Source organism: Acipenser ruthenus, chromosome 6, assembly GCF_902713425.1.
Source record: "Acipenser ruthenus chromosome 6, fAciRut3.2 maternal haplotype, whole genome shotgun sequence".
In the NCBI taxonomy this organism is placed as follows: Eukaryota; Metazoa; Chordata; class Actinopteri; order Acipenseriformes; family Acipenseridae; genus Acipenser; species Acipenser ruthenus.
The window spans coordinates 26,936,230-26,962,866 of NC_081194.1; the positions used below are offsets into that span (position 1 = coordinate 26,936,230).

At 41.5% G+C, this 26,637-nt stretch overlaps 1 protein-coding gene across 6 annotated transcripts in view; it reads right to left on the reverse strand.

Annotated features, from left to right (window-relative positions):
* LOC117411383 (protein dispatched homolog 1-like) overlaps positions 1–26,637 on the reverse strand; it is a 131,691-nt gene that overhangs the window by 89,876 nt on the left and 15,178 nt on the right. Inside the window, exon 2 of one of the 6 annotated variants that reach the window (XM_034018804.3) lies at positions 13,432–13,509. The exons of the other annotated variants lie outside the window; for them this stretch is intronic. The gene's annotated coding sequence lies outside the window, so the exon portion shown is untranslated. The remainder of the gene's footprint in view (positions 1–13,431; positions 13,510–26,637) is intronic. 6 annotated transcript variants of the gene reach the window in all.

A 26,637-nucleotide genomic window follows, 5' to 3' on the forward strand; every position in this document is an offset into this window, starting at 1 on the left:
GGTGAGCACCTTCTTTAGATAGTCAGTGAGGGTATTGTAACACAAGTTATTGAGTGTATCAGAGGGTATATGCAGGCTGTCAAATATTTTTACATGTACATAGTAGATTTTGCTGTAGGTCATGGTGACCTGCTTTTTCGTGTTACTGATAGCTCTAATTTTGTATTTACAGTTGTGGCAGCGGGATGAATGTCCTAAACATGCTTGTTGATTGTGCCACATTCACAAAGAAGCAGGGACCAACTCGCTGAATGAAAAAGTAAAAAACAAACATTTGAGAATTTGTTATATTGCTAAAAATCAGTGTTTTTTTTTTTTTTATAAGCAAATAGTATATTTACTACAGAAAAAACTGTTAAGGATTAGAGAATGCCTAAAAGTTTAGTAGTAACTAACATGTACCTTTAAACTTGACCCTTCAAGACAAAACACCTTATATTTCAATGTGTAGTTTCCAGCTCACATTGCTTCGATGTTGCAATCTCTATTTTGTTTAGAGTAACCCAGAGTGCAAATATTCAACTGTGCGATTTGCAGAAATCCATCAAGAGGATTTGTCCAGTCCCTAAATAATACTCTCTCATCTGATTTATCTGCCATATTGAGGGCAAGATAGTAGTATGAGCAGCATGGTATGTCCTAAAACTGGATCTGCGATTCAAATTGCTACTTGTGACAGCCAGACAGCAACCACAAGTTTAATTGTAAATTGACGATGTAGCAGCCCTGCGAAAGTTTTACGAAACCCACACTTTAATCTGCGAGGTGCCTGCGACTGTGATTCAGCGCAAATTGCTTTTATGAAACAGACCCCTGGTTTTCTGGAATATTTGTAAACAGTTGCAATATTAATTTAATTAATCCCTGGGGAGTGTAATGTAAGGGGAATTGCATCTCAGAACATTTTCTAAATATGTTTTTAAAATCAAATAAGTACAGTACATTAGTATGTACAGTAAACAGTTTCTGAAATATGGCAGTCCTATGCATTTATTGGAATGCTTCTGGCCCATAATTATTGAATGCACATTACAGCTGGAGGCTAAATGTAAGTGTCATTATTGCCTAAACCAATCTTTAAGAATGTCTTAATTAATGTAAAGTGCACTGTTAAATGTGTAGAGTCCCACTGTAGTCATTATACTGTTTGAAAAATATTTGTCTGCCTAAGCAAAAAGCTGTCACTGAAAAGTTTGGCCGACATGCGGTAACGATGCAAAACTCTTTTAAAAGCCTCTAATGAAAAAACAATACATCCAAAAGCGGTACAGAGTATTTTTTTGTTTGTTTTTTTTAAGTACATTTTCAGCCCACAGAAATGTTAAATGTTTTTTTTTTTTTTTTTTTTACTAATGGATTGAGGCTTTCATAAGAAATACAACTTTATATTAGAAACCTCAAATCAGGAAGCTCCATTTCAAGGCACGACCACATTGTAGATAGCTGTGGTCCATTCTGATACAATGTCAACCTTTTATTTAAAAAAAAAAACACACACACCTAACACAAGGAAAGCAAAACATTAAAGAGTTTACTATATCGTTCAATGTGAGACTTAAAATGTTTACCAATAAAGTTAATGTTTATTGGTTTCCAACCACAATAAAACCCTGATTATACAACATTACATTTGTAGACGACCTTGTGTGAACATAAGCTCCCTTGCCTGCCACTCAGCATCTTACCTTCCTGACATGGTCAACCATCAGTTAATGCCCTCAAATCGGTGTTTTACTGCTTAAGTATAGTGACTTTGGAAGTCTGCTTTTGCTTTTTTTCGTTGTAAATGATATACATAAGGTATAAACCACGACGGATCATGCAATTCCCATTGAAAATATGCACGGCTGGGTGGTGATTAGGCCGGAGGCGAAGCCACAGCCCGAAGTAGTTTATACCGCTTATAAAACATCTATTTCAAAGTGAATTATCATTTGAGGGAAGAAAAATTAAAACGCTTTATAAATTAAAAACATAGGAAATCTTTATTGTGTATACATCCGAAGTGTTATATCATCCCAAAGGACATAAGCTTTAAATTTGTATTGAATAATTTGTTTTAAAAAGTTTATTGAATACAAATAAACTGCACATTTCCATTTATTGTGAAGTTCTGCATTGAAAAAGTGGCATCTCAAAAGTAGAGGGTGGAGCATGAGTCCTGTGCGGGTCCAATTTTTATGACCCGCTTCCGACCCGAACCCGCAACCCGACCTGCTTTAAGACCTGCAACCCGACCCGAACCCGCAAGTGTTTGTCCTTTACCTACTGCCTGCATCAACTGACTCTCACACATTCACACACAGATGTCTCTACCATTCTCCACAGATTGAGTTTATACAATAGGCTATACAGCGTGGTAGCTTTCTCTAGTGGTCTGGATATATTTTAACATTGTAACATAGTAACTATCTCTACTTACTTTACTATAAAATACCTGTCTATTCCATTTGTGCTTTCGCAGAGATGTACCAGTTTTGTGGCTGTCATACACAAAAACATAACACTGCTTAGTCAGCTGACTCTTCCCTAAATCGCCTCCTGCTTTAGTGCAGGAAATACCGGTACATTGACCTTCTCAGTCTTTTCATTTTTATGTAAAGTAGGAGACTAGAAATGCTAAGTAGAAGGCAGGGGGGTATGGGGGTCCTCCCCCAGCGCGGGTGCAGGTGGCAACGCCCCCCACCAAAAACTAATTGCACGGGTCTAAAACTGCAAATCCTGGGCCTAAAGATGTGCCTTAATAGGGACACGAGATTCAAAGTAAGTGTATAACTTTGTTTATCATATTTTATGATTTTAGGCATCCAGATTTAAAGAGCAAGTAAAAGTTATGGCTATGAAGAGTAATTACAAAATAATTTATTTATATCAGAATTTTAAAACCAGAAACTTATCCTGGCACACAGTAATTTTCAAAGCAAGTAAAGTCCACATAGTTAAGCAAACTGTTTGGCTTTGCAATAATTTATTACACAGAAAAAAAGTGGTGAAAGAAAGAACCAGACACCAATGAAACAGAGAAATTATGTTTCAGGCACAAAAATAAACAATGTCACATTATATAGATACCATATACCAAGTGAGACAGAAGAGAAAAATGTGAAGCGTATGGATTTCTTTAAGTGATTAGCCCCTTTTTGAAAATAAGTTCCAACCCATGGGGATATGCTGCAATACACACCCCCATGTGACCTGTTTTGACCAATTAGGATAGAGTATTTAAAATACCTATTTAGTCCAACTATCAGCTGTAGACGTTATTATACTGGTTGCCAATTGAACTTCTTGCAGTGACATAAAATTCCCCTAGAATGCTGTTGAGGTTTTCTGGACTGTTTCCTTAAAATACAACTTACCGGTATTTAAACAAAAAAAAAAAAAAACTATATATATATTTTTATTTTTATTTATTATTATTTGTTTTAAATTACCTGACACGGGTCTCTTTTTACCACCTGGGTATTGATTATTAATTGGAGATTTAAAAAAAAAAAATGTAGAAAATATGACAATGCAGTTGAAAGCTTTGCATTAAGCCTTTTCTTAACTGACAGGATATCAAGGTTTTACAGAAAATAATAACACAGCGAGTGGCAAGTACACCATAACTGTGGTGACTATTCTTCTCAGGAACTAAATCAGAAAGAAAACAACATAACATTCTGTTGGGTTTATGTCAGTGATAACTCTGTGATCCATTAGCCCTTTGCAATCCAATTATTTTGACCCTGTCAGGCTGGTCAGGTCTTATTTCATTTTGTGGAAAGAAAATCAAAAAATGGTTGGTTTTGCTGAGTTAGAGAGACTTTAGAACAATCACTCAGGTTCCAAACTTATTGTAAATCAACACCCCTGAAAAAAAAATAACCAAAAACAATTATGTATTTTATAACTATTACTGCAAAATATAAAATAAAGGGCACAAATTTGAACAAACAACAATTATAGAACAAACATAACTATGTACATGCAATCCAAAGATTTATCTGCAAGTATCACAAAACTATCTGCTCTTTGCCACAATGCTCTCTCCAAGTCTGTCTGCGCTTCTCTGTTCAAAACGTTTTTCTCCAGCTTTTGAAGAGATACACAGCTGGTTCTGCCTTCTTTCAGATCAGAGACGATTGGGGAACACCGTCTGTCGGTATTTCTCCGCTCAGAGCCGACACATGACCTGTCAAAACAGGTTTTTTTTTTTTACGATGTCGGACTAAGTCCGACAAAGGACCAGAAAGGGTTAATAATAATAACCGTGTGGCTTTCAATACGGAATGCTTTTCTACAGTTATTGCGCGGATATAGTTTCTTACCAAAAAGATCAAGTAAGTAGGCTGTATTTAATGATAAAACAAATATATACAATATTGTGAGCGGTGTATCCCAGAAAACAGACTGAAAACTGTAAACATTTATTTTATGAAGTATTTTACCAAAAAAAAAAAAAAAAAAGAAATCCAAAATGTTTAAGGTGCCAAGTACAAAATTATATTCAAAGGTCAAACAAAGTTCAAGGTCAACAGAAATCAGTAACGGGTATGCCCACCATTGTCATCGATGACCTCCTGCCCATGGATCGAATCAGAGCCTGGAAAAGTCCTTGTAACATCTGTGGCTTGGGGGGACGTCGTCGCACACTTGAACACGAACAAGGTTGGTTAAGCCACTGTCTGAGATTCCCGCCCACATCATTACACTCCCACCACCAAAACGTGCTTTGGCATTTTGGCGTACGTCATGCATTTTCGATCCTGACAGTGTAACACACTGTCAGCAAAATGTGTTTAAATAAAATACAATCATTTTGATCAAGTTTTGTTACAATTTTTAAGAGATATGCATTTCTTTTTTTGAAGGGTATATTTCCTTGGCAGAGTTGGCAAATTCTGTTTTCTCCTGCTTTGGTAAAGAAATTCCACACAATGCTCCTTTGCTGGATGGCATGTTTTAAAACAACAACAACAACAACAACAACAACAGCGGAATATGGCCAATAGATGTCACAAAGTATCCCACAGCATGAAGCGCATTTAACATTAATAACGGTATTCAAACTGAGACGTTTATTATTATTTCGATGTTCCAGTACTTAAAAAGGCTGCACATATAGATCAGTCTATAGATCTGAAGGGACTAAATGTAGGTGTACTATATAGTATTTAAATATGTATCATGCTCTCAAAACATTAATAAATAATTTATATTATATATATATATATATATATATATATATATATATATATATATATATATATATACACACACACACACACACAGTACTGTGCAAAAGTTTTAGGCAGGTGTGAAAAAATGCTGTAAAGTAAGAATGCTTTCAAAAATAGACATGTTAATAGATTATATTTATCAGTTAACTAACTGCAAAGTGAGTGACCAGAAGAAAAATCTAAATCAAATCCATATTTTGTGTGACCACCCTTTGCCTTCAAAACAGCATAAATTTTTCTAGGTACACTTGCACAAAGGGATTTTGTAGGCATATAGTCAGGTGTATGATTAAACAATTATACCAAACAGGTGCTAATGATCATCAATTCAATATGTAGGTTGAAACACAATCATTAACTGAAACAGAAACAGCTGTGTAGGAGGAATAAAACTGGGTGAGGAACAGCCAAACTCAGCTAATAAGGTGAGGTTGCGGAAGACAGTTTACTGTCAAAAGTCATACACCATGGCAAGACTGAGCACAGCAACAAGACACAAGGTAGTTATACTGCATCAGCAAGGTCTCTCCCAGGCAGAAATTTCAAGGCAGACAGGGGTTTCCAGATGTGCTGTCCAAGCTCTTTTGAAGAAGCACAAAGAAACGGGCAACGTTGAGGACCGTAGACGCAGTGGTCGGCCAAGGAAACTTACTGCAGCAGATGAAAGACACATCATGCTTACTTCCCTTCGCAATCGGAAGATGTCCAGCAGTGCCATCAGCTCAGAATTGGCAGAAAACAGTGGGACCCTGGTACACCCATCTATTGTCCGGAGAAGTCTGGTCAGAAGTGGCCTTCATGGAAGACTTGCGGCCAAAAAGCCATACCTCCGACGTGGAAACAAGGCCAAGCGACTCAACTATGCACGAAAACACAGGAACTGGGGTGCAGAAAAATGGCAGCAGGTGCTCTGGACTGATGAGTCAAAATTTGAAATATTTGGCTGTAGCAGAAGGCAGTTTGTTCGCCGAAGGGCTGGAGAGCGGTACACGAACGAGTGTCTGCAGGCAACAGTGCAGCATGGTAGAGGTTCCTTGCAAGTTTGGGGCGGCATTTCTGCAAATGGAGTTGGGGATTTGGTCAGAATGAATGGTCTCCTCAATGCTGAGAAGTACAGGCAGATACTTATCCATCATGCAATACCATCAGGGAGGCATCTGATTGGCCCCAAATTTATTCTGCAGCATGACAACAACCCCAAACATACAGCGACAGTCATTAAGAACTATCTTCAGTGTAAAGAAGAACAAGGAGTCCTGGAAGTGATGGTATGGCCCCCACAGAGCCCTGATCTCAACATCATCGAGTCTGTCTGGGATTACATGAAGAGAGAGAAGCAACTGAGGCTGCCTAAATCCATAGAAGAACTGTGGTTAGTTCTCCAAGATGTTTGGGCCAACCTACCTGCCGAGTTCCTTCAAAAACTGTGTGCAAGTGTACCTAGAAGAATTGATGCTGTTTTAAAGGCAAAGGGTGGTCACACCAAATATTGATTTGATGTAGATTTTTCTTCTGTTCACTCACTTTGCATTTTGTTAATTGATAAATATAAACTATTAACATGTCTATTTTTGAAAGCATTCTTACTTTATAGCATTTTTTCACACCTGCCTAAAACTTTTGCACAGTACTGTATATATATATATATATATATATATATATATATATATATATATATATATATATATATATATATATATATATATATAAATAGTGGCTTCTTACATTGCTGGAAAGTTCAGTTATGTGCAAAGAAACAGCTGTCTGAAACAGCTATTTGATTTCATAGTCAAACTGTTTGGATAGTCTGACTTGATGTTCGGGCCAGGGCCAAGGACAAGGTCCAAGAGTCACGTGTCCTTCTTGTGAAACAACTATAGAGAAATAACTTCTGTGTTTGGCGGGTTTATGTTGGCCGCACAGATGAATGTACTTAGTCATCGCTCTGCAACGAGGCTTACAAAGAAAGCAATTGTTTCTCAGGGAAATGTCCAGAGTTCTCACCTCAATCAACAAATCGACCCATGTTTATCATTTTAAAAGTCAAACTTACAGAGGGTTACCAAACAAGTGCTGCTGTACGGTATTACAAAAAGTTGCCTGTCTCTCAGGAACAAATATATATATATAAAAAATAAAATTGTATTCTCTGTATACCAACTCTCAAATTAGTTGGGTCAGGTAAAACTAATTGAGTAATTAACTTGCTGCTAAACAAGAAGAATATCTCACTTCAAGAACATGAAGTGAGATATTTTAAAAGATGACATGCTGTTTACAAAGGAACTTGATATACTACAGGTGAGGGTGTCCTTGAGTCTTAAAATGCTAGGTCTGTACAACCCAGTCTCTGAAAGCCAAAGCTAAGATGGTCAAACAGACCTTGCATACAAAGAATAAAAAAAAAACAGTCCAATAAGAAAGCAGCTTAACTGGAGAGCACAGATATTGTTACACCTTAGGTTTAGTCTAGGATTTGTCTTTTTGAAACATAGTATAGTGCAGAGGTACTTATTTTAGTGAAGGTCCAAAATTCTTGGTTACAGCAAGGTCACGGTCCAGAGCACATTTTCACTCCCATCCCCATACCAACAAACAGAGCTACACAAATATAGTTTTGTTGGTTTGAGAGTTCTTCACTAGGTTTAAGGGAATTTTTGGGGGAATCTGTCTAATTTTTACTAGTCTGCCTTCTTTACTGATTTGTTACTGCATGAGTTGTTTCCCTGCCATAACCATATAATTGTATAACTACTGTATTCTTATGCGTCTGTGTTAGCAGAGCCAAACATTGTGTTTCACCATTGCAAAAACAAAGCAAATTGTAGCAAACAAAACTGAAGAACAAGAAAAAAACTGAACTGAAAAAATCACTGTGCTTTCAGCTAATACCCACAGTAAGTGGGAGAAGTGGCAGGTCCTCATGGGCCTTGGAGTTAAGGTGAGCTCAGCAAGAGCAATAGAGAGACGCACATATTTGCATCAGTCAGAACAGAATGCTGATATTAACATTAATAATGTTCGTCTTGGAGAATGAATATCCACACACATCGAGTGATCTGCAGAAACCTAACAGGAAACACTAACTGCATGTGTGTAATTTCACCATTTCAATGCTGTAATTTCACCAATACAATCTGCATGCTCATTGCTAAGCTTTGCACACATAGCACGTCTTGGTGGATCGTGGAATGATTAGATGTCTGTCGTGGCCGGGTTCTGTCCGTTGCGCTACCATTGCTTGCAAAGTGAAGTTTCGTACACAAGAGTAGTACAGTACGGTACCATATTGTGTGCTTTCCCCGAGTCAGGAGTACCAACAGTAACACAAGTTTTTAAAAAGAGCATTATATTGTATGTTTTACCGGTAATATTTTTTAATTAGCTTGGAACAGCTACCTAACAAAAATAGGCTTTGTAGCACCGGTACTGTTTTCTTGGTCTTTGTGAAGTCCAATTTTCTGAACTCGTACCACAAGGTATGAAAATGGTATCTTTCTTGTGTACTTTCAAAAAAATTACTAATGATGGTTGTTTTATTAGCAATAGAGAAGAGATATGTTGACGCCACAGCAGCCAACAGCAGTTTCACTTCATTTGAGCTGCTAGTACTGTTGACTTGTATATTTTGTTTCATTCATAGCTCGCACGACTATCTGCTACTTACTATCACAGCGACACCTACTGCACCCTCATGCACCACACTCTCATAAGAACTGTGTTGTCTGAACAATTCACAGCATTTCCAATGTGAATGCAAGTAAAACATAGATTGGCATATGACTTGGCGGTCTGGTCAAAATGTACTTGCAGTCTGGATTCAGACCGGAGTCTGTCTATCGAGTACCCCTGGTATAGTGTTCCTGTTCTTTCCCTAAAATCACAAACAAAGCATAATATCTAGCCCTTTGATTGCCAAAGTATTTCAGGCAATGTGACCAAAATATGATATCAAAACAAATATAGTACTTGAAAATGCAGTGCTCCCTTGCTAGAAGGCTCTCGATTATAACACGCCTCAGATATAACGCTCCTACAGCACGTCCCCCATTTCCCTATTCTAGTAATTCATGCAATATTTCTACAGTAAATACAGTACTGGTGTTGTTCAAACTGTAAACAACTTCTCAGTCTAACTTCCATTTCTTTCTCTCCCTTTTGATACAGTATCTGAACTGAAGAAAAGCTGTGCTGGCACTTTATAACACAGACATCTTATTCAGCATTCGTTTTTATAACTAAATAAATATTAGGCCTATTACGTGGTTCTTTCCTAATGTATTTACTTTTTTGCTGCAGCTCTCTGGGAGATGAGACGCTTCAGCTTCGCTTCAGCCCCGCTCCGGCAGCTGAACCTGGGGCGAGCCCATTCCCTCTTCCCCTTGCCTGACCCGCTCTCCTTCTCACACTTGGTTTGCTTGTCTGTCGCTTGGAACTGAACTCCCGACCACCATTTAGCCAGGCTATTTATAGTGTAAAAACTGCTAAATAAAATGATCCACGAGTGGGAACGTTACCTTTTTTTTTTTTTTTTTTGAAAATATAGCGTTAATTACATGATGCTTTATGCATGGTTAATTCAAAGAAAGTTACATTTTTGCTTCACTATCGTGCATTATAGAGAGGAAGTTATTTTATTTTGTATTTTAGTTAGATGTGTGTTGTGTCCCGCAGCACCCCCACCCCCACCCCCACCCCCACCCCCATTTATAACGCTCTTCGGTTGCAACGCTCATATTGTGTGTCCCCCTGAGACCCGTGTTATATAGTGAGGGAGCACTGTATACCTTTATAAACAAATACATTTTACAGTTGGACTCACTGACTGGTTGTTGGCCGTGTCTTTTTCCTGTTTAAAGTGAATTATATTTCTGAGCAGCAAACAGAAGTTTAACAGTCTACATTTTAGTGTTACAGGCTACGAGCTTACTAGTTAGTCCACCTCCCATTTGGTCAGCCACCACTGTAATCACTGCAATCAACTTAAACCAAACAGTTTCAACTACATTTCTGTGCTGAACATTAAAAGTTTAGAAAATGAATTAATTGTAGACTTTATACTGTGAATGCATCCTGTTATTCCCATTGATTCAGCAATAAAACATTTAGGGAAACCACACCTTAAAAACAGAAAAATAGTTGACAGAAATAAGCAAAGCCGAGTCGATGATTGATTTACCATGCAGTTTGGATCCTCATACTGTACACTTCAGCCTTAAATTAAAACCATAGTTTAGTTTGCTTAATTTATGATTAAACAATAGGATGGCTATCCCAGAAATGTGAGTATTGATGAGCTGCCAAGTGTGTACTGGGCCCTTGTAACAGATTTTTTTTTTTTTTTTGGCAAACTAACGAAAATATGCTGAAAATAAACAGAATTATTTAAAAAAAACAAGCAGTTTAATGAAATCTCTTGAACTAGCCATTGATTGCTTTCCTCTAAAAGTAATTTAATGTCCCCTACACTTTGCAACACATATTTTCTTGGTTCAGCCCTCCATATCCATTTCCTAAAACAAGTGATTTGTTTTGCCTTCATTTTTATTCCTTTTATGGTCTAAAATAAAGTTAAGAAATACTTGAACATAACAGTTTGATGTAGGATGAAATATGAATTATGGCACTGTTTTTTACAATGTTTGCCAGCAGACCCGGCGTGTGCTGGAAACAAAAGCAATTACGAAAGCAATTATTTGTAGTTGATAGAGGTAGAGATAGATAGATATTTACTATTAAAACTCAATCAGTACATTTACATGGCACACTCTCTGCTCGACCCTCTGCAATCTGGCTTCCGCTCTGCTCACTCCACTGAAACCGCCCTCCTGTCTGTCACTAACTCACTAAACTCTGCCCGAGCTGCCTCTCTCTCCTCTGTCCCAATTCTCTTTGACCTCTCTGCTGCCTTTGACACTGTCGATCACTCTATTCTACTATCCTCTCTCGCTGACCTGGGAATCTCTGGCACTGCTCTGGCCTGGTTCTCCTCCTACCTCTCCAACCGCACTTACCAGGTAACCTGGCGTGGAGCAACCTCCACACCTCGCCCTCTCTCAACAGGTCCCCCAAAGGTCAGTCTTGGGTCCTCTCCTGTTCTCTCTCTACACCCGTTCCCTGGGCCCCCTCATCGCATCCTATGGTTTCTCATACCATTTCTATGCTGATGATTCTCAGATTTTCCTTTCCTTCCCCACTTCTGACTCCACCATCCCCTCCTGTATCTCTACCTGTCTGTCTGCTATCTCCTCCTGGATGCACTTGCATCACCTCAAACTCAACCTCTCTAAATCTTTTCTATCCCTCCTCCTCCTCCTCCCCCTCCTCCTCTGATCTCTCTATCTCCGTTCCTCTAGAATCTACCACACTCTCTCCCTCCTCCTCAGCTAAGAACCTCGGGGTCACCCTGGACCCCTGCCTCTCTTATTCCCAGCACATCTTCACTCTGGCACGCACTTGCAGATTCTTGCTGAGCAACATACGAAGAATCTGACTACGCCACCCAGCTCCTGGTCCAGACCCTGGTACTCTCCTGCCTAGACTACTGCAACTCCCTCCTGGCTGGCCTCCCTGCGTCCGCCACCCGTCCACTCCAGCTCATCCAGAACCCCGCTGCTCGCCTGGTGTTCTCTCTGCCTCGCTTCTCCCACACAACTCCACTGCTCCGCTCACTCCACTGGCTCCCAATCACCACTCGCATCCAGTTCAAGACTCTTGTACTAGCCTACAGATGCCTTGACCAGTCTGCACCCAGCTACCTCCAGACCCTCATCTCTCCCTACACCCCCACTCGACCTCTCCGCTCCTCCTGCACTAGAAGACTGGCTCTACCTCCTCTACGCTCCCCTGCCTCCAGAGCCCGCTCCTTCTCCACCCTCGCCCCCTAGATGTGGAATGACTTTCCTACAGATGTCAGGACTGCCTCCTCAAGACTCACCTCTTCAGACAGCAACTGTAGAACTCCTCTTTTCCCTCTGGACACTATCACTCTTCCTTAATGCGCTTTACTTGCTCTTATCTGCTCCCTATTTTACTGCATTTAATCCTGTACTTTAGAGTACTGTAATCTGTCAAGTGTCATTTAATCTGTAGTATTTTGTATTTAATTATATCCTGAGATAACTATCACTGACACTGCTATCTGCTCCGTTATTGAATCGTATGTTGTCATATACTTGTACTTGCTAGAACCAAAGTCATTGTATTTTATCTTGCTCTTAATTGTATTAATACTTGTACTGTGATTCTTTGAAATGTATTTTTGTTTACGACTGCAAGTCGCCCTGGATAAGGGCGTCTTCTAAGAAATAAATAATAATATTCAGAATATTAAGTATTCGGAATACCAGAATAAATAGTTCTTAAGTTAAAAATCTCTGTGTTACTTATGACCCTAGTCTAACCTTTGAGTCTCATGTGCGGAATGTCACCAAGATGTCATGTTTCCTTCCAAGTAACATTGCCTGACTACAATCTATTCTTTCTCTACCTGATGCGGAGAAGCTAGTGCATGGTTTTGTCTCATCTCAACTCGACAACTGCAATGCTTTGCTTGCCTGTTCACAGTAGGCTACAGTAGGTTGAGAACTCAGCTGCTCGAGTCTTAAAATTAGATCTAAATCCTGTGGACATACAACACCTGTTCTGGCATCATTGCATTGGCTGCCCGTTAAGAGTTGGATTAATTTTAAAATGTTGTTGTTGACCTATAAGGTCTTGAATGGTTTGGGTCTAAGTTACATTTCAGACCTATTCATTAATTATATTCCTGTGCGTAGCTTGTGATCTGCAGCCTCTGGACTTAAGTGTCCCCAAAACCAGGCTCCATTCTATGGGTGATAGGGCTTTTTGCAGTTACGCACCTCGGCTCTGGAATGCTCTCCCCTGGTAATCAAGGACTCTGGAAGTGTCGGCATTTTTAAAGCACGACAAACTTTTTTTTTTACAGTGCTGTTTTTACCTATTTACACTATTTGTATGTGTTTTAATTGTAAAGCGTCTTGAGATGTTTTACATAAAAGGCACTGTATAAAATAAACAAATAATAATAATAATAATAATAATAATAATAATAATAATAATAATAATAATAATAATAATAATAATTTCTGTAACTTAAGAACACCCTAACATAACCAAGTAAATACAGTAATTTCATTGTCTTATAATATTAAACTATTGAAAAAATAAATGAAAATGGGCATACTGTACTAGTCTGCTGTTTTGAGTTATCTTCTGCTATTAGACCAGTCTGCAGTTCTGATCGGAGTTATCTTTTCTTGACCTGCAGTATATTGAAAACAAAAATGATTAGTGAGCATTTACTGCCACTTGCAAAGACAACTGAGAAAAATCTTCATCACACACAGTAGAACCATATGGATATGGTGTACAAGATTAATAGAAAAAGCACACTAATCTGGTTTTTCTCACAGGATTCAACTCAAGTTTTTGGCTGAGGAGTCAAAAGGTCCTATTTGTCCTGCTAATGCTGACAAAAAAAAAAAAGAAAAAAGAAATTAGGCCTAGTTATTCAGACATGGGTGAGAACCAAGAAACTCTCTACTGCTAGGTCATCAGCGACCCTGTTTTCCCTCTACTGTGTCTTGAAATATTTTTTTAAATTGACATTAAGCAGGTTGTTTTTGCATGTCTCATTTTCCCTAGACAGCCCTATCATACACTACCGTCTGCAACAGAGAGAAGTGAAGGAAATATTTAGCATTCCAAACAATATAATACGAGTCTGAATTTAAATCCATCAACACTTTCAGGAACTCAAAACATAAACATTTATGTTTTAGAAAGCTGATATTGAATTTCCTGATAAGTTTTATCTGAAGAAATTATATCCTTTGCATTCCTGGTAATGTATTTACGTCAACCCCCCCTCCAAGGTTTTTTTTTCAATTCCTTAAATGTTTGCACAGATAGCCTACTACCAATTTTACATCTCACCATAACTACTGAGTTACCAGACCTACTGAGGATAGGAAGAGAGTTCAGCTAAAAAAATAAATAAATACATAAACCTTTATTTACACAAATCAGTACTTAATTGGTATGCTGCTGCCGGGCAGACTAGAGTAGACAATGCTTTATTTCACAAGTTCGAAGGATTTCGCCCAAATCTCATAAATCTGAAGACTGAAAGCAGACAACATTTATATTGTACACCTTTCCTAATTTGCTCATCCTCCAACACCTTAGTAGAGCTTGCATTTATGACGACACTCGGGTGAGGGTCAATGATGTTGAGTTAATTTGCCATTCCAACTGAAATTTAAAAAAAAACAGCTGCTTACTTTCATTTTTGTTGATTGCTACTCTCCACAAAGCAGTCTGCTTTTCTTCACCTCTATGGTGAATCAATCACCACAAATTTCAGCAGCTGTTTAACCCTGTGTTGGTGGCATGGGATGAAAATGCACCCAAGCGTGTTTAAAATGATAATATCCCACTCTTAAGATCACTTGATATCCTTACATGTGATTAAACTTTTTTTTTAAAAATCGCTGACCATTAATTTTGATACCAAGCATGACCTTGTCTGATTGGCAAACAGGAGTAATCTTTCTTCAAAGTTTACCGCATTTAAGCACGTGGGGTACATTTACACCCCTCTGCCTTACGTGTGAAGCCAATTACTGCTGCTGACAAACAGTTAATAATATTCCATAATTAACAGTTTCCAAAGATTTCTAGTTCTATTAAAGCAGGTTATTCTACGAAATGACAGCTACCTCATATGGCATTCTAATATTAGTAGAAAAAGGGTCACTTCCCAAGAGCATTTGAATGAAGTAAAACAAGAACTCTGTCACCGACAGTCAATCATCATTTAAAACTATGAAACGTTATTTAAACTACAGCCCACTGAAGTCGGAGAAGATATGCTTACCACCTCCTTGTGGCAACCACAGTTTCTGCTCCCTGAACACTGTCTCTAATTTTCAACTCACCATCTGGTGGGGCTGTGAATCTACAGAGCAGATTCAAGTAAAGTATAACATGTAGTGAAAAAAGCATAGTTTCCATGGACAAATAGAAAACAGTCTCACCTTTTTTAGTGCTATTCTGGGAGTATCTTTTGGGTAATTTGGGTTTCCATGTAGTTTTCTTTTAGGGAGAGAACTTTTCCTTTCAAATGCAAAAAGCCATAATTAATTTTAAAAATACAGGAGGGTATGTTTCTGTTTGAGTTCCAATTTGACCTTGCACGACTTCTGATAGTGTGCAGCTTTCTTAAACTGGGTTTAAACTACAAAGTTTTTAGGTTGTGTTGAAGAACCACAAGTGCAGCCTATCTCATTCAGCCACAAAACAAATAATAAAAAAGCAAGGGAAACAAACCAAGTCTTAAATAAAGAAAAAATAAATACCAACATTCCATAAGGAGCTCTGTAGTATCCATGTATTATTTGCTACATTAAAATTTTTGATTGCATATACAGTCAGGTCCACTTACACTGACCCTGGAGAAAGAGCATTTTCTTTAACAAAGCGTGTCAAAAAACACTTCCGATCAACAGTAAAGCAAAGATAGTTCACTGCCTTTACTGTATTGGCGATTGAGAAAGAAGTAAGCCACGTTAAACTGCATTTGACTGAAGGTTGCCTACTGTCCATTAAGGCCAGTCATTTTGTATTGTGTGCGGCTTTCCCAATCAGCTCGAATGATACGTACACCTTATGTGATGGCAGTGAAAAGTAGCAAAAGAAGAATACCAATTAACATGTGCTGAAATGAATACATGTTCAACCAAGTAGCCAAAGCACAGCGAGCTCAGGAGACATCCAGTTTGCTACTGTAAATATGCTGGATAGCCTAGATGGAATAAAAACAAAATGACAAAGTTGGCAACCCCCTGATTTGACTACACGACAACATGCAGGTGTGTTTGTTTTTTAATATATATTTTTGTGGACTATGGGGGACCTACAGTTAGCGGACAAAAGTTTGAGCACCCTCCTATATAGAAGTATCATGTTTTTGAAACTGGATAACAATCAACATGGTACTCTTGTCCATATTGGAACTGTTGTATTTGTATTCAGTAAATCGTGTAAGGTGATTATTAAGCTCTGCTATGGGATTTGACGTAGGCTTCAGGTTTTTCCAAATTTATTTTGAAATGTATTTAGCTCACCGCCTTCAATTGAACTGTTTCTGGCAGATTCGGGCAGTCGTTCTTTTCAGAGCAGTGCGTGAAACTTTCGTCAATTAATAACTAGAATTCGGCATAATTTACAGTTTCTGAACAGTTTCAAAACCATGTATAATAACTTAATGAAAATTATACATTTTGCAAATTGGTGGAGCGCGAGTCAAGTTAATATATACATATATATTACAAATCGTATATTTGTTGTTATTCATATAAGATGATAGGGGCCTAGAATTGTATGTTTGCCTAGGGCCCTAGTGATGGGTTAATCCGGCCCTGATTAGGGTTACCTAAAAGGAGAGGTGTGCCATGAAGAGAAAAAAAAATTAAAATAAAAAAAAGGTTGAAATCTATGTATGCATGTGTAACAGGGCGAGCAGCCCTGTACATTGTTTTGTGTTATTTTTAGAACGAGGGTTCATCCTCCGCCCCTATGCAAAGTATTGTTTGTGTTTATTATGATTTATTGTATTTATGTCGGCAAGCGCCGTATGTTTTATTGTATACATGACGGCGAGCGCCGTATGTTTGTTATTGTTTCGTTTATTTTTAAAACGTGTCCTGGCAGAGGCGAGATCGGTGCTCGTCCTCTGCCAGGAGTAATAATTAATAAACTCGTGCAGAAGGTGAACCATCTCCCGAATTAATTACGGGATTAATTTTGTTGCTAATTGGGAGATGGTTCACCTTAATAAAAGCCTGCAGCTCTCTAGTTCGGGGTGGGTGATAGAGACGGAGAGCGAGAGGATTAAAACGAAACTAACAGTAAACAGGAACAGTGACGGCGATCTGCCCAGCCTGACCGGTGTTTTTGTGTTAGTGATTTCTTTTTGTTTAATTATTTATTTTGCTCTGTGAGTGAGTGTTTTCTGTTTGAATATTTTATTTATTTTTTTTGGATTCATTAAATAAAACGGCGCCCGCGCCACTGCACAATACCTTTTTGTTTTTGTTGTCCCTGCTTCTGCCGTGACGTCAGACCCTCAGCCATTCCTGTCACACGTGGTGTCCTGCGTGGGATTGCAGCGCCTCCAGGACGCAGGCAGAAGAGGGTACTGCAGGTTTTTTCGTTTTTTTTTTCGTTTTTGTGTGTGGAGAAAAGGAGAGTGAAGAGGAGGATGGGAGGAAGGAAGATGGGAGGAAGGAGGATGAGGAGACAGCAGCAGCGGCCACCAGGGGTTGTTGTGGTGAATGAGTGGTGCCCTGGTTGTGGGGAGTTTGGGCACACCGTGGCCATCTGCCCCACCCAATACCAGGGAGAGGAGTGGATGACCCAGATCGACTGGGTCTACCAGGAGCGAGAGGGGAGAGAGCGGAAGGTGAGGAGAAGGAGGCAGAGAGGGAACACGGACCTGGAAAGGAAGGAGCCCAAACGTCCTGCGCCTAAAAGGGAGGAGCCCGAACGTCCTGCGCCTAAAAGGGAGGAGCCCGAACGTCCTGCGCCTAAAAGGGAGGAGTCGGTGCGTCCACGGCCCAAGAGGGGGGAGTCGGTGCGTCCACGACCCAAGAGGGGGGAGTCGGTGCGTCCACGGCCCAAGAGGGGGGAGTCGGTGCGTCCACGGCCCAAGAGGGGGGAGTCGGTGCGTCCACGGCCCAAGAGGGGGGAGTCGGTGCGTCCACGGCCCAAGAAGGGGAAGGCCGAAGGTCCACAGCCCAGGTACCTGCCAGCAGAGGGAGAATACCTGCTGGTGCCACCTCCGTCTCCGTGGGAGGACGACATGTCACTCCCACCACCACCACCAGCAGAGGGAGCATGCCTGCTGGTTCCGCTTCCACCACCGCCAGCAGAGGGAGAATACCTGCTGGTGCCACCTCCACTGCCCTGGGAGGACTGTGAGTTGCTCCCACCTCCGCCAGCAGAGGGAGCATTCCTGCTGGTTCCACCTCCACTGCCCTGGGAGGACTGTGAGTCGCTCCCACCTCCGCCAGCAGAGGGAGCATTCCTGCTGGTTCCACCTCCACCGCCGTGGGAGGACTGTGAGTCGCTCCCACCTCCGCCAGCAGAGGGAGCATTCCTGCTGGTTGCACCTCCACCGCCCTGGGAGGACTGTGAGTCGCTCCCACCTCCGCCAGCAGAGGGAGAATACCTGCTGGTGCCACCTCCGTCTCCGTGGGAGGACGACATGTCGCTCCCCCCACCACCACCACCACCAGCAGAGGGAGCATGCCTGCTGGTTCCGCTTCCACCACTGCCAGCAGAGGGAACATGCCTGCTGGTTTCCCTGTTGCAGCCAGAAGGGGAGGCGCCCCTGCCGCCTTGGCTGCCAGAAGGGGAGGAGCCGCCTTGGCTGCCAGAAGGGGAGGAGCCGCCTTGGCTGCCAGAAGGGGAGGAGCCGCCTTGGCTGCCAGAAGGGGAGGAGCCGCCTTGGCTGCCAGAAGGGGAGGAGCCGCCTTGGCTGCCAGAAGGGGAGGAGCCCCTGCCGCCTTCGCAGCCTGAAGGGGAGGAAGCCCTGCCGCCTTCGCAGCCTGAAGGGGAGGAAGCCCTGCCGCCTTCGCAGCCTGAAGGGGAGGAAGCCCTGCCGCCTTCGCAGCCTGAAGGGGAGGAAGCCCTGCCGCCTTCGCAGCCTGAAGGGGAGGAAGCCCTGCCGCCTTCGCAGCCTGAAGGGGAGGAAGCCCTGCCGCCTTCGCAGCCTGAAGGGGAGGAAGCCCTGCCGCCTTCGCAGCCTGAAGGGGAGGAAGCCCTGCCACCTTCGGAGCCTGAAGGGGAGGAAGCCCTGCCGCCTTGGCCGCCTGAAGGGGAGGAAGCCCTGCCGCCTTGGCCGCCTGAAGGGGAGGAAGCCCTGCCGCCTTGGCCGCCTGAAGGGGAGGAAGCCCTGCCGCCTTGGCCGCCTGAAGGGGAGGAAGCCCTGCCGCCTTGGCCGCCTGAAGGGGAGGAAGCCCTGCCGCCTTGGCCGCCTGAAGGGGAGGAAGCCCTGCCGCCTTGGCCGCCTGAAGGGGAGGAAGCCCTGCCGCCTTGGCCGCCTGAAGGGGAGGAAGCCCTGCCGCCTTCGCAGCCTGAAGGGGAGGAAGCCCTGCCGCCTTCGCAGCCTGAAGGGGAGGAAGCCCTGCCGCCTTCGCAGCCTGAAGGGGAGGAAGCCCTGCCGCCTTCGCAGCCTGAAGGGGAGGAAGCCCTGCCGCCTTCGCAGCCTGAAGGGGAGGAAGCCCTGCCACCTTCGGAGCCTGAAGGGGAGGAAGCCCTGCCGCCTTGGCCGCCTGAAGGGGAGGAAGCCCTGCCGCCTTGGCCGCCTGAAGGGGAGGAAGCCCTGCCGCCTTGGCCGCCTGAAGGGGAGGAAGCCCTGCCGCCTTGGCCGCCTGAAGGGGAGGAAGCCCTGCCGCCTTGGCCGCCTGAAGGGGAGGAAGCCCTGCCGCCTTGGCCGCCAGAAGGGGAGGAGCCCCTGCCGCCCTGGCTGCCAGAAGGGGAGAAGCCCCTGCCGCCTTGGCCGCCAGAAGAGGAGGAGCCCCTGCCGCCTTTACTGTCAGGAGGAGAGGAGCAGGAGCTACCTCTACCTCCACCACCACCATTGGGAGAAGTGGAGCTCCTGCTGCCGCCTTCATGGCCAGGGGCTCCCCTCCCGCCGTCGGCATCGCCTAGGGTCGCCTGTGTCTCCCTTGCATCTCCTAGGGTTGCTGCCGGTCCTGCGTTGCCTCCCGAGGGTCCGCTGCCGTCGCCTCCCGAGGGTCCGCTGCCGTCGCCTCCCGAGGGTCCGCTGCCGTCGCCTCCCGAGGGTCCGCTGCCGCTGCCGTCGCCTCCCGAGGGTCCGCTGCCGTCGCCTCCCGAGGGTCCGCTGCCGCTGCCGTCGCCTCCCGAGGGTCCGCTGCCGTCGCCTGGGGTCGCCAGGGATCCTGCTTCATCTGGGGTCCCTACACTGTGGTCGGAGCCCCATGGAGGGGAGCTGCCGACCATCAAGAAAGGGGGGGAGGTCAGGAGACCAGCTCCCCCAGCCGCACTTTCGCGGCCAGAGGTCATGTGGTCGGAGCCCCACGGAGGGGAGCTGCCGGCCATCAAGAAAGGTGGGGAGGTCAGGAGACCAGCTCCCCCAGCCGCACTTTCGCGGCAGGATATTGTGTGGTCGGAGCCCCACGGAGGGGAACTGCCGGCTATGAAGAAGGGGGGGGAGGTCAGGAGACCAGCTCCCCCAGCCGCAATTTCGCGGCAGGAGAGAGTGTGGAGGGAGCCCCAGAAGAGGGAGCTGCCGGCCACGAAGAATTGGGGGGTGCCGGAGATTCCACCATGGCCACCCCCCAGAAGCAACTCTCTTCCCCCTCGTCCGGGACTTTGAGACTGAGGGGGGAGGTGGCCGTTGGGGCCATGTGTGCTTCGCACAAGGAGGGGGATATGTAACAGGGCGAGCAGCCCTGTACATTGTTTTGTGTTATTTTTAGAACGAGGGTTCATCCTCCGCCCCTGTGCAAAGTATTGTTTGTGTTTATTATGATTTATTGTATTTATGTCGGCAAGCGCCGTATGTTTTATTGTATACATGACGGCGAGCGCCGTATGTTTGTTATTGTTTCGTTTATTTTTAAAACGTGTCCTGGCAGAGGCGAGATCGGTGCTCGTCCTCTGCCATGAGTAATAATTAATAAACTCGTGCAGAAGGTGAACCATCTCCCGAATTAATTACGGGATTAATTTTGTTGCTAATTGGGAGATGGTTCACCTTAATAAAAGCCTGCAGCTCTCTAGTTCGGGGTGGGTGATAGAGACGGAGAGCGAGAGGATTAAAACGAAACTAACAGTAAACAGGAACAGTGACGGCGATCTGCCCAGCCTGACCGGTGTTTTTGTGTTAGTGATTTCTTTTTGTTTAATTATTTATTTTGCTCTGTGAGCGAGTGTTTTCTGTTTGAATATTTTATTTATTTTTTTTGGATTCATTAAATAAAACGGCGCCCGCGCCACTGCACAATACCTTTTTGTTTTTGTTGTCCCTGCTTCTGCCGTGACGTCAGACCCTCAGCCATTCCTGTCACAGCATGTTATTAGATATTAAACATTCTTAGGAAACTATGAAAGAGTTAATATTGTCATTTTGATAACTTGTGGTATTCATTGCAAGGTAATTTCATAGAAATGTATTGTATGCAATACTATAGCAGTTACTTTTAGTGCGTTTACACTTAAAACTCCAACCTGAGCTGGCTTAGGGTTAATTCGATTAAAAGATTATCATCATTTGAGCCACACGTTTACACTTAAGCACAGACCTGATCCGGCTCTGAGCCTGTAAGCGCACGCATAGCCCCTGAACTAACTTGCGTGATCTCAGACGTAACTTCATGGCGACCTCACTATACACAGGACAAAAAGCCATTACATGTGTATTGTGATTTCCTAGTTTACAAATAATTAAAATCCTTTTTCATTTTATAGGCAACAGTCCTTATTTGATCATTAACAAGCGTTTTCTTTCCGATTAGCTACAACCAGAGGGCCTAGAAAAAGCAGAGACCATGCAGTACGAATTTGTCTGTATAAAGTTACCAGTATATAATTGTTTTACTTTTTTTGTACATTTTATGATCTGTGTGTTCTGGAAAGGGTCTGTCTCAAATATATTTTTTATAGCACTTTAAAAGACAGTGGTAAATAACGGTCATAAAATGCTTGGCTGTGGGATGACATCTATGACAAAAAAGCTTGGCCTACCGGGATATGGTGGTGAAACTTTGGGGGCCCAAAGAAATATTTGGCGTCTACGGGTAAGGGTGTAACGCTTCATCAGTACAGACTCAAAGTTCAGTGCAATCAAAACACCAACAGCGGTATTGGTACAAAACTATATGAATACAAGGTTTCTTAAATAAAAGACAGTGATGTAGGCTATACAGTTTATTGAAAAATAAAGCAGAGAAGGAGCAAGATATATTTTACTTACTGTTTTAGCTGGGTCAGATATTTTTTGTTGTACAAATTAAAAGTGCTCATTGGAATCTATTAGTAGCAACTGCATTTTCACCGAGTTTGTAGATCATGTACGGACTCAGTATGTCAAAGACAAAGGATTCTAAAATGTTTAAACCACAACGTGTTCTATAAAAACAGATGAAGCGTGTTACCACGTTTAGTCTGTTATTTATTTAGGTTTAACGATTTTGAACATGTTTAAGTGAACGGTGGCTACCTCTAATCAAGTTGAGAGTGCACTTTCCCTTGTACTCGCTGACACAGCAAAGAGTGTATTTCTTGTGCACTCTCAACTTTAGAGGTTGCCAACAAACACATATGCATACAAAAAAACTCCCATTGTTAAAATAGCAGTCATAAAAGAACAAGCATCTGACAAAGAAAAAATAAGATAAACCTATACAAGAAACTGAAAATCAGAAGTGTGGGATCATTTTGGCTCATAGGTAAAGGGAAAATAAATTAGATTGATATCACTTGCGACTTGAAAAATACGCAACAAAGAAATTAACTATACTGGAAATGCAACCAATCTTTCCATCCACTTGAAAAACGACTCAAGACATTAAAACAGATTGCAAATCTCGAATAGAAACAACAGTGTGCCTTCAGAAACAGTGTACAGTAGAGAAGGTACTACAGGTATATAACAGTGCTCTAAATGCTAAACATGTTCAACAGTTTGTGTTTTTGAAGAAAACCTTAAGTGTACAATGCATGTCTTATAATTTCATGGGGCTTACAGTGTGATGTCCCTACAGCTTACACTGAAGAATGTAAACCAACTGGACTGGCAACACGTTTTGATAAAGTACAGTACACAGAAGCTTAACTATGGGGAACAAATTGTAAAAAATTGTGTTAAATGCTTTTTTTCTGATAAATGTTTAGATTTTTAGGGTGCATCACACTTGGTTTTGAATGAGTATGTCAAACCCTTGCTCTCAAATTTAAAAAAAATTATTTGCATTTATGATTAAAATAATCTTTAACAGACGGATTGAGAATTGCATGTTTTTCCTGATCTCATTATACTGTTGAATACAATGGAAATGTTTCATACTGACATATCTTTAAGACGTCTGATTAAGTGAACAATTTAAAGTTGTGCTGCATTTAAGCAGTGTGTGCTTAAAATAATAATTTAACAAACGTTGTAGTTGACATTGCGTAGGCTACGTTTCTTTTCTAGTACTGTACAGTATAGGTAGACGTTACAATACGCAATGTTTGACAGCAAGTGACTATAAAAGTTAATGTCACATTATATATTTTTTTTCTACAGAAGTGTTTTTACTAGTACAAATGCAAAGTGTTATTTTTGTGCGACTGTTGTAAAACAAATGTATAAATTGCTGTCCAGCACACAATATAATACTACGTTATTCTCTGTATTCATTTTCTGAAGTAAATGCAACAAGTAAACAATACCTATTCATTTTTGTCAAAAATACAAGTAAACGATATCTGTTTATTTTTTAACGTTTATAATTATAAAACAGTTTAAATATAAGCCCTATGTCTTGTTCTAGTAGTTTACGTGCACTGTCTATTTATTATCTGCATCGGCCGATATGGGTAGATAACCATCGGCTATCGTTGTCGGCCAAGAAAATCTTTATCGGTGCACCCCTAATTAAAATAGTTTAAATATTTCAGCAGCTGATATCATATTATGTATTTTTTGTACTTGTTTACATTGCTACTTTTAAAAAAGCACATAAACTTAACAATTTATTTTGTAAGTTCACAATAACAAAGAAGAATTGTTCATGTTTTATTAATTGTATCGTATCGAGTTATGTATCCTATCATTGTCAACCCAAAGATACACAGCCCTATCTACAGACCACTGGGTCACCATTAATTTCCTGCAACATTTCACCCAGCACCGAATATTTTTCAGTATACTTTTTCATGTACTTTTATTTAATTTAGTTAGTTAGTTACAAAGAAGTAATATACAGCCCATATCTTTATGTATGAAATAAAATTGCTTACACAGTGTGCATAAGGGAAATCATATCCTACCCAAACTTTAAAAATGTATAATTTTGTGCACTTTTCTATATTATTGTCACAAAAATTATTTGTACCATTATAACTAACTTAATTGGCACAGTACTATTAGACATACACTGTACAACCTTATTAATAATTGTCATCCTAATCTTCTCTTATCTGTTTGCATTTTGGTTACCAATTTCCAGTTAATGGAATAAACATTAGTGGTAGGTGTTGGAGGGACTGACTTTGGAAAGTCTTTGTAGTTGTACTCTTTTGAGGGCTGTGACATTTGCCTTACTTTGATTCCCCTCAGAAACACGAGCAAAGGGCATACTGTATAATAATGAAACAAAAAGTCCAGCAGCAACTGCTGACGTGTTGCTAGACATTTTCAAGTCATAAAATCTGTCCTCTGAGCAGGGGCAATTCAAAGTCTTTGAGGTTTCGTGGAGTCATGTTATGATAAAGTGCTTGAGCCAGTAGTCATACCCTTCCTGCAGCAGCATTGGGGCGTTCTGGTTTCAGCAGCACAATGGAATGTTCAACCTCACTCCACTTCTTTTAGCAAAAAGAAATGATGTGTTGCTATTGCCAGCCAGAACCAAACATGAGATTGAAAGATGCATTTGAAACATCCTGACATCAAAACGAGTCATTCAATGTGAAATGATAGCATGCAGGGCCTGTAAATATGTGAAATGACACGGCTTTATTGTAATGTTTTATTTAAATTAGACACCAAGGTATCAAGGCTCTCGGGGTACCGGCATCCTTTATGCATGCATGGTTTGTCGGGACTCTCAGGTTTGCAGTTGTCTGTGCGTCTGACGCAGGATGATTATTATTATTATTTATTTATTTATTTATTTTTAAAATCATGCCAGTAATACATTTGCGTTGTCTGAAGTGCAAACTTCAGAATGCTGGCGAGCTCAAGCTCTGTGTTGTAGTTCCCACAGTGGAGAACTGGAAAACATGGACACGGGTACGACTTGGTACTGTTCACGTGTACTGTTGCATTTTTAATGAAATTTATTTAATGCTTTTGTTGATTCTATGGCTATGCCTTTTTGTTATTTGTTCTTTTTAGACTGAAACATTCTGTTTGTGGCTTTTAGTGTTTGTTTCTTATTGTTAAAAAAAAAAAAGGTCAGACCTTTAACACTAGAACCACCATGCTGTCAATTTGACCGTTTTAGGGTTTCAAATGTAAATAACTTGTGCGTTAATGAATCCCATGCGCATGCAAGCGGTGCTTGTGAAGGCAATGCCCAACCAAAACTGTATGACGCAGCAGGAGTCGTCGTATGAATACCGGCTCATAAGTAGGTTAGTTTAGGGGATAGTGATCCCAGGAAGTAATGTACAGCGAGGGTTACATAGTGTAGCCGGTTCCTGGAGCGGGATGCCTCGTTTATAAGGCTAGCGCTCGCCCGGGTTTTATTTTGCCTTTTGTACAGCTTGCTGTATGTATCCTCTGTGCGTTACCATTGCTGGTAACGTCACATAACCTTTTGTTTATTTACTTTCTTTTGTATTAATAAATCCTGCGTGCCTGTGCTGGCATTTCAACTCCAACTCCCATGTCTCTCTGTTATATCAGCGGTTACCCACGCACGTGACACAAGCACCCTGTCACAAGGAGATATTTAATTTTGGAACTAGCCACAAAGCTTCGGCACAAACATTTTGATCACAGTACTGCAAAACTGCACTCTGAGTACACACACTAGGTAGGTAAACAATAATAAAACTTCTGGTGTCTGTGCCCATTATGAAACGGCAGTATGTCTTTATGCAGAGTCAAAGTATGTCTTGTTGGATTGTGTTATTTTGAAAGCACCATGCATACTGTACATAACAATAATTTAGTTACATTTTCTTTTTTAGGTTACATTTGTGTGAATTGTTATTCCGTTATTCAGGGTGCTTGTGAAGTATGTTTTCCTCAAAGCATTCGCGTTACACAGCCTAATTAATATTATTATTATTTTATTTAGCTGACGCCTTTATCCAAAGCGACTTACAAGTGTATAAGAAGTGCAAGTTATAAATAAATACAAGCAATATATTTGTAGTTGTGCTGTATCAACTAATATTATCTTTAATTTTCCATTTAAATATGGTGTTTTTTCTATGCAAATGTTAGATATGATATGACCAGCACAGCAGTTCTAGGTAGTAAGAAAATCCAGCGTTCTAGTGTTAATAAATAAATAAAATAAAAAGATGAGTACCAGGACATTAAGACGTTGTACTGGGGTTACCAAACGTCCCGGGAAAGGTGGGATTGTCCCAGTTTTTTTAAGTTTTTGTCCTGGCCGGAAACAGTAACATTGTTAAATCATCC